Source organism: Rutidosis leptorrhynchoides, chromosome 6, assembly GCF_046630445.1.
Source record: "Rutidosis leptorrhynchoides isolate AG116_Rl617_1_P2 chromosome 6, CSIRO_AGI_Rlap_v1, whole genome shotgun sequence".
NCBI classification, from domain to species: Eukaryota; Viridiplantae; Streptophyta; class Magnoliopsida; order Asterales; family Asteraceae; genus Rutidosis; species Rutidosis leptorrhynchoides.
The window spans coordinates 364821147-364829455 of record NC_092338.1 but is presented as its reverse complement, the minus strand read 5'-3'; positions in this window follow the sequence as shown (position 1 = coordinate 364829455).

The window sequence follows — 8309 nt, the reverse complement described above, 5'->3', positions numbered from 1 at the left end:
TTGTACGGTGTTCTATTTACGTTACTATATGATGATTTTGTGGTATCTGTACCTAGTTGCATTACTTAATTAGCATGTGTTGTGTTGATTCCATGCTGGTTACCTTATACTATATTATTATTTATTGAATGCTGGATTTTGACTTAAGTCGAAATTTCTGTTTTGAAGATCAATGGCAAACGGAAGATCAACGCCCACAGCAGCACAGATTGAGGAGATGATAACTGAACAAATAGCCGCTGCAATTGCGAATGTCAACCCCCAAGCCCCACCTGTTAACCAGAACAATCATAATGGGTGTACCTATAAGGAATTTCAAAGCTGCAAGCCCCACAATTTCAGTGGTACTAAGGGGCCGGTTGGACTGACGAGGTGGTTTGAGAAATTGGAAGCTGTGTCCGTGTGAGCAACTGCTCATAAATGAACAAGACTAAGTATGCCTCCTGTACACTGTCGGACGGCGCTTTAACCTGGTGGAACACACTTGCTCGGGCTAAGGGTATTGACGAGGCTTACGCTACACCGTGGGAGGAATTTAAGGGGGCTATGATCGAGGAGTACTGCCCCAGAACGGAGATTCGGAAAATGGAAGCTGAGTTTTGGGAGTTGAAGGTTGTGGGAACCGATCTTGACGGTTATAACCGAAGGTACTTGGAACTAGCTTTGATGTGTCCCACGATGGTCACCCCGGAATTTAAGTGAATGGAACGGTATTTGTGGGGACTTCCCAAGTCCATCCAAGGAAATGTCACCTCTTCAAAACCAGCTGATGTCCCGGAAGCTATGCGTATGGCGCACACCCTGATGAACCAAATTACCAGCAAAGAACCAGAAAAGGGGAAATCCGAATCGGGAACTAGTAATGAGAAACATAAGTGGGACAGCAACAAGGGAAGGGTCTTTGATCAAAACCCAGCTAAGAGGCATGAAAGTTTCAAGGGAAACAACTCCAACCCGAACCCTAACTCAAACCCTAACCACAAGGGTAGTCTCCCGCAGTGCAAGAGATGCACAAGCATCACACCGGATACTGCAACGTGGTCTGCAAAAAGTGTAAAACGACTGGGCATATTGGCAAAGACTACAATATCACTACCCCAACTATGAAGACAAACCCTACTGGACCAAGGAAATGCTATGAGTCTGGACAACAGGGCCACTTCAGGAATGAATTTCCCAACAAGAGAAAGGATGGCGGGCCAGCGCGTGGAAGTGCTTTCAACGTAAACGCAAGGGATGCCCGTGAGAACCCCGACTTGGTTACAGGTATATTCACTATCAACAATCTATTAGCTTCTGTTCTATTTGATACCGGTGCCGATAGGAGTTATGTATATAGACACTTTTGCTCTAAGATAAATTAGTCGTTAGTTCCTTTCAAGGAGAGTATGCTTGTTGAGGTAGCCAATGGAAAACTTGAGAAAGTTGACCAAATTAGCCGAGGAGGTATTATCTGTGACGACCTAGAAATTTTCGACCAAATTTAACTTAACCTTTATATGATTTCGACACGATAAGCAAAGTCTGTAATGTTGAGTCTCAAAATCTTTGCACTATTTTATGAAATCATTTGACTTTGACTATTACCGACGATTCACGAACAATTAATTATAAATAGATATGTGTGTATGTATATATAAATAATAATTCAAAATATAATTTGAAGTATTATATGTTGTTATTATTAAAAATTAATAAAATAAAAATAGAATATTATAATAATTATTATTTAAAAATATATCTCTATATATAAATAAAGTATATTAAATATATATTTCGTGATTCGAATCTATTTAGTAAACGATAGTAATACTCAATTGCAATTTGATGAATATTAAACAAGTTAAAAACAAACTTATATGATTTAAAAATAAACGATGATCTGAAAATGAGTTTTATAAATTTTAGGCTTATTAATAATATATTTAGAAGTTGTTTGTCAAATTTTAAAAACTTTTATTATTTTACTTGGGGGTTGGGAGTGATTAATTAATGTAAATTTTATTTAATAATTTATGATTGAATTTGATACGCTAATTACTAAAATAAATAAATATAGTTAATTTAAAAATATGAGATTTTTCTGGACACTTTATTTTGTCACTATTTAATAACGGAGCTTGAAATCCAGTCCGCAAAAGAAAAATTAAACTAATAATGGATGGTGGCTAATATTTAAACACGTTTAATTCTTCCTTAATTATTATAATTATTATATTTATTAATTATTAGATAGAAAGTTGAATTAATTTTTCGTGTTTTGTTTGAACATCATCTATCAATATCTTCTATTATTAAAGATATATACATCCATTATATAGATGTCAATATAGATACTGTAAGGGACACCACCACTTACATAATCATCACAACCTACTTACATATTAAAATATAACATATATCACTTTTCTTTTCTTTGATTACTCGACAAACACTAATTCCATCTTGAATATTAGCCGAACCATTTTCTTCCAGGCTTGAACCACCTACAACCAACTGTAAAGACCCGTCCTAATCCATCCAGACGAAGTCCATATCGATTATAAACGATTCACAACAGTTGATTACATCGCGAGGTACTTGACCTCTATATGATACATTTTACAAACATTGCATTCGTTTTTGAAAAGACAATCTTTCATTACATCGAAAGTTGACAACATGCATACCATTTCGTAATATATCTTACTATAATTGACTTAATAATAATCTTGATGAACTCAACGACTGGAATGCAACGTCTTTTGAAATATGTCATGAATGACTCCTAGTAATATCTCTAAGATGAACAAATGCACAACGGAAGATTTCTTTTGTAGCTGAGAATAAATATGCTTTAAAGTGTCAACCAAAAGGTTGGTGAGTTCATTAGTTTAACATAAATAATCATCTCATAATTTTAATAGACCACAAGATTTCATATTTCCATTTCTCATAAACATACGTCCCATGCATAGAGACAAAATATCATTCATATGGATTGAACACCTGGTAACCGACATTCACAATATGCATATAAGAATATCCCCATCATTCCGGGCTCCTCCTTCAGACATGATATAAATTTCGAAGTACTAAAGCATCCGGTACTTTGGATGGGGCTTGTTGGGCCCAATAGATCTATCTTTAGAGTTCGCGTCAATTAGGGTGTCTGTTCCCTAATTCTTAGATTACCAGACTAAAAAGGGGCATATTCGGTTTAATAATCCAGCCATAGAATGTAGTTTCATTTACTCGTGTCTATTTCGTAAAACAGTTATAAAAGCAGCGCATGTATTCTCAGCCCAAAAATATAAAGGGTAAAAAGGCAAATGAAACTCACAATACTGTATTTTGTAGTAAAAATACATATGACGACATTGAATAATGCAGGGTTGGCCTCAGATTCACGAACCTATATCATTTGTATATTTATCAATATATATAGTTGTAATCGAACAAATATATATATAAATTTATTATTAGTTATATGAAATATTAATACGATTATAGTATATGAAATAATTATATTTTATGTACAAAATATTTATCCGTTAAAAAAAATAATAGTTTTGATAATAATGATTTGCTATTAATAATAATAATAATAACTTTATTAATAATGATAATACTAATAAAAATGATATTGTTAGTAATCATACCCATGTTAATAATAATAATAATAATAATAATAATAATAATAATAATAATAATAATAATAATAATAATAATAATAATAATAATAATAATAATAATAATAATAATAATAATAATAATAATAATAATAATAATAATAATAATAATAATGATACTAATACTAATGTTAATGAAAATAATAATAATAATTTGTATTGTTTTCAAGATAATAATAATAGTAATTATAACAATCATAATAATGATCATAATACCTATATTAATACTAATACTATTAATAATACTCTTAATACTTTAATGATAATACTTAATAATAATAATGATACTTATTGATAATAATAATACCTTCATAATTATATTATTGTATAAAACTTTCATTATTACTCATAATCTTAATCATTTTTCATACTTTTATCATATTTAATTCATATGGATTACTATATTCATACTTATAATTGTTAGTAAGTTTTATCCATCTATTATTATATAACCATAGCATTTTAACTTTATATTTTATATCGAATTCATAATAATAATAATAACAATAGTAATAATAATAATAATCATGATAATTACTAATAATAATAAGGATGGAAGTAAAATAAGAGGGGATACCCTTTCCAAGCTTTTTACAAAAAGAATGCCCCAAACGAGACTCGAACCCATGACCTCTCATTCGTCCAAATACACCACTAACCATCCCACCATTTTCATTTTTCTGTTATACTCCCAGCTAAACTATTTAAGCCGTTTATTATCAGTCCAGCCCAAACACAAAATGGTACATGGCCCATCAAATAATTCGGCCCAGGGCAGCCTACAAAAAGTCCAGCCCAAGCTTCCATTGTAAATAAAAAAAAATGTTTTGCAGTAGCCTAGTTTCGAACCCAGGACCTCTCGTTACACACAACCACTCCAAGACCACTCCTCCATTTACATTCTTCTGTAATTCTACTAACGTAATATTTATTTACCCGTATTATTTAGTGTCACCTTCTTCTTCTTTACAAAACCCAGAACTATTCATCTCTATCAAAATTATCATTTAATATCATTATCACCGAAATCATCATCGTAATCCTAATATCATAATATCATTCTTCTCATTATCATCTTCACCATTAATATCATACCCGCTGTAACATTATCGTATCACTTTCATCATTTTTCGCATTTTATCACCATTCTTTTCACCTCATCAAGATGACTCCCGATTAATTGCCTCAGCCGCCACCCCTCTAATTTAATAGATCATGGTTTACGCACAACTCCATTGCAACACCATTTGCATGCCCATTCAATGTTTTAATATTATTTATTAATTAACTTAATTACTTCTTAAGTAAAAAAAATGTCGTTGATATTTATATTATTATCACACTCTTATGTAGTTGTATATAAGTTGGATATGGAAAGATTGAATGGTTATGAAATGTGTTAAGTGGGTGTTTGGTTAACCCGTAAACAGAAAGAAAGAAAAGAAAAATTTTGGTGGCGAGTACAATAACAGTAGGTTGTGGTTTGTAGGCGTTGGTGGTCCTCGGTGGTGAAAGGTGGCCAGTGGAGTGGTGAAGGTGGTGTTGAATTACAGCAGTTTACTCGATCACATACAGTGGTGGTGGCGGTGCGTTTGAGTAATTGTAGAAAATGAGTAGAAAATGGAAAAATGAAACGGGTTCGTTGGTGATTTGATCGAAGGTGGTTATTGACAAAAGAAAAACCCGGCCAGGTGGGTTTCGGTCTAATCTTTACTTATAGTAGTAATTTACAAGTTGTCTATGGGTTATGTTATATTTGAAAAAAAAAAACGTGTAGCAAGATCAAATAGTAGAAAAGTGGTGCTTATTTTGTAACCAAAACATGAGGAAGACACATGGTGGTGAAAGGTGTTAGTGTAAACGAGTTGAAGTAGGCGGGGTGATTGGTAGTGGCGATGGAGTGGGTTTAAGGTGATGCATATTGATCGAATGGTGAATGTCTTGGTTGTTCAAGATGATATAGGCGTATATGAATATATAAGTTTAAATAGGAATCTTGTGGTTAATAGAAATAGGAAACAGAAAAGAAGAAGTAGAATGGAAGAGAAGAAGATGTTGTGTAGTTAGTGCAGTAAACAAGAACCAAAAGTAAGAAAAAAAATAATAATAATTTGTTTGTGCAGTAGCATGAAATATTAAACACACTGCCTGATAATTATTGTAGATGTAAAAGTCTTGGACAAAGCTTTATGTCAAATATCATAATTCATTAAAACGTGTTCCACTAGTATGTACAGAAATCTCGTGACATTCATTTGTTGGTATACTACCGACAGTTCTTCACGAACTGCTATCATGCTCCTGTTGATAACTTAGTAGCGGATAAAAGTACTCAGATAAGTCCCATATTTTTAAATTAACTATATTTATTTATTTTAGTCATTATGATATAAAATTTGATCCTTAATTTGTTAAATAAAAATTACATCAACTGTCCCTCTCAATTTTGGGTAAAATATAAAAAGTGTTAAAATTTAATAACTAAATCCTAAATACATTTTTAGTAATCCTAAAATTTATAGAACTCATTTTCGAATCACCGTTTATTTTAAAATCATATAAGTTCGAATTAAACTTCTCTAAATAATATGAAAGTTAACTAGTTAAATGCCTATATAGGAAAACGAACAGGAAACTCCACTAACCCTTGTCTAGTTCTCGTTAATTGACACTTTTGATTTACTTGTAAATCACTTTATCAATTTCCGAATACCGTTAAAAAGAAACGATTATCCAAATCAATGTGGGCCTCATAACAGAGACTCATAATCATAATTCAATGTATCTGATAAATCAATCATTTGATATTATCTTCTAATTCCATCGATAAATATATTGAAACAAAAACTTTTATGTAAAGTATTATATCTCTAATACTTTGTTAACGTTTTCAATTACCAAGTACATATTATATATACATATCTATATACACATAAATGTTCGTGAATCGTTGAGCATAGTCAAAGGGTAATTGATTACATGAATATAGATTTCAAAATTTTCGAGACTCAACATTACAGATTTTGCTTATCGTGTCGAAAACATATAAAGATTAAAGTTTAAATTTGATCGGAAATTCCCGGGTCATCACACCAACCTTCGAACACCACACCTGCTACTTCTAAAATTCCATTTTTCCGGATGATACAACCACCACATAAACATTGCTGCAACTACACGAGTTTATTATTATTTATTTATTATTATTTTTTTTCTTTTCTTCTCTTGTGATCGAACAGCCATCCCACAGCTATCAAAGCATCACCCTCACTTGTAACGAATCACGGCTGCTACTACTGTTACCGGTTTTTAATTTTCATCCCGGTACAATGTTTAAACTATCTTTCTATCCATTCTCTCGCATTATGAACTTGTTTCATCTATGTACGTCTTATAAACATAAACGATGACAAACTTCATAGACGATTATGATGATCACAACAAACACCCTTATCTTCTTTTTCTCTAATCTTGTGTTTTCTGTGACAACCATGATCACCATCTCAAACCACCCAAACACCGTCACCTTATTTCTTTCGTTTGAATATTATGATATTGACGATGTGGGGTTAATGAGTGAAGAAGGAGATGGTAATGGGAAACATGATGATGATGTACGATGGAAGGTAAGATGATACGATGGTGACTAAGGTGATAGATGTATGATAACGATGGTGATGCAGTGAGCATTTTAAAATAATGATAATGATCAAGATGATCATAAAAGACGATGATGTTTCTGAAAGATGATGATGAGATCACGAAGCAAACAAAGAGTGATGAGGATGTTGATGATGATTACGATGATGATAGTTTTAAGTTAATGATAAACTGTTTCGTTTAAGTTATGTAGATAATAACGAGAGCAATTACAAGAAATGAACACGCAGAGGAATGGTTGGGTGTGATGTCTTTAAACAAGAGGTTGGGTGTTCGATCCTAGGCTGCTGCAAAATATTTTTTATTAAATTACTTGTTGTTGAACTATGATGGGCTTTAGACTTGGACTGTTAAGTTTTGGGCTAGTATATTCCTGATATAAAGATGGGCCAAAATAAAACGAAACGGGTTTAATATATTTGTATATAGAATCATTAAAGAAAATCTAAATGGTTAAATGGTTGAGTGTATTGGTGGGTGAGCGGGTGGTCGCGGGTTCGAGTCTTGTCTGCAACACTTCTTTTTACAACAGCTTGTAAAGGGTATAATTTTTTTTTTATTTTACTATTATTATTATTATTAATATGATTGTTATTATTAAAGTTATAAGTATTATTATTATTATCATAAGTATTAATAATATTTCTTCATCCGGTTCCTCCTCTTCCGGTTCTGATTCTTCTTCCGGTTCCGACTCTTCTTCCGGTTCCTCTTCGGGAACTTGTGAATCAGTCCACGAATCATTCCAATTTACATTTGACTCTTCATTATTATTAGGTGAGTCAATGGAACTTGTTCTAGAGGTAGACATCTATCACATAATATCAAACGCGTTAAGAGATTAATATATCACATAATATTCACATGTTAAAAATATATAGTTTCCAACAAAATTTGTTAAGCAATCATTTTTCAAGTAAACACGGTCGAAGTCCAGACTCACTAATGCATCCTAACAAACTCGATAAGACACACTAA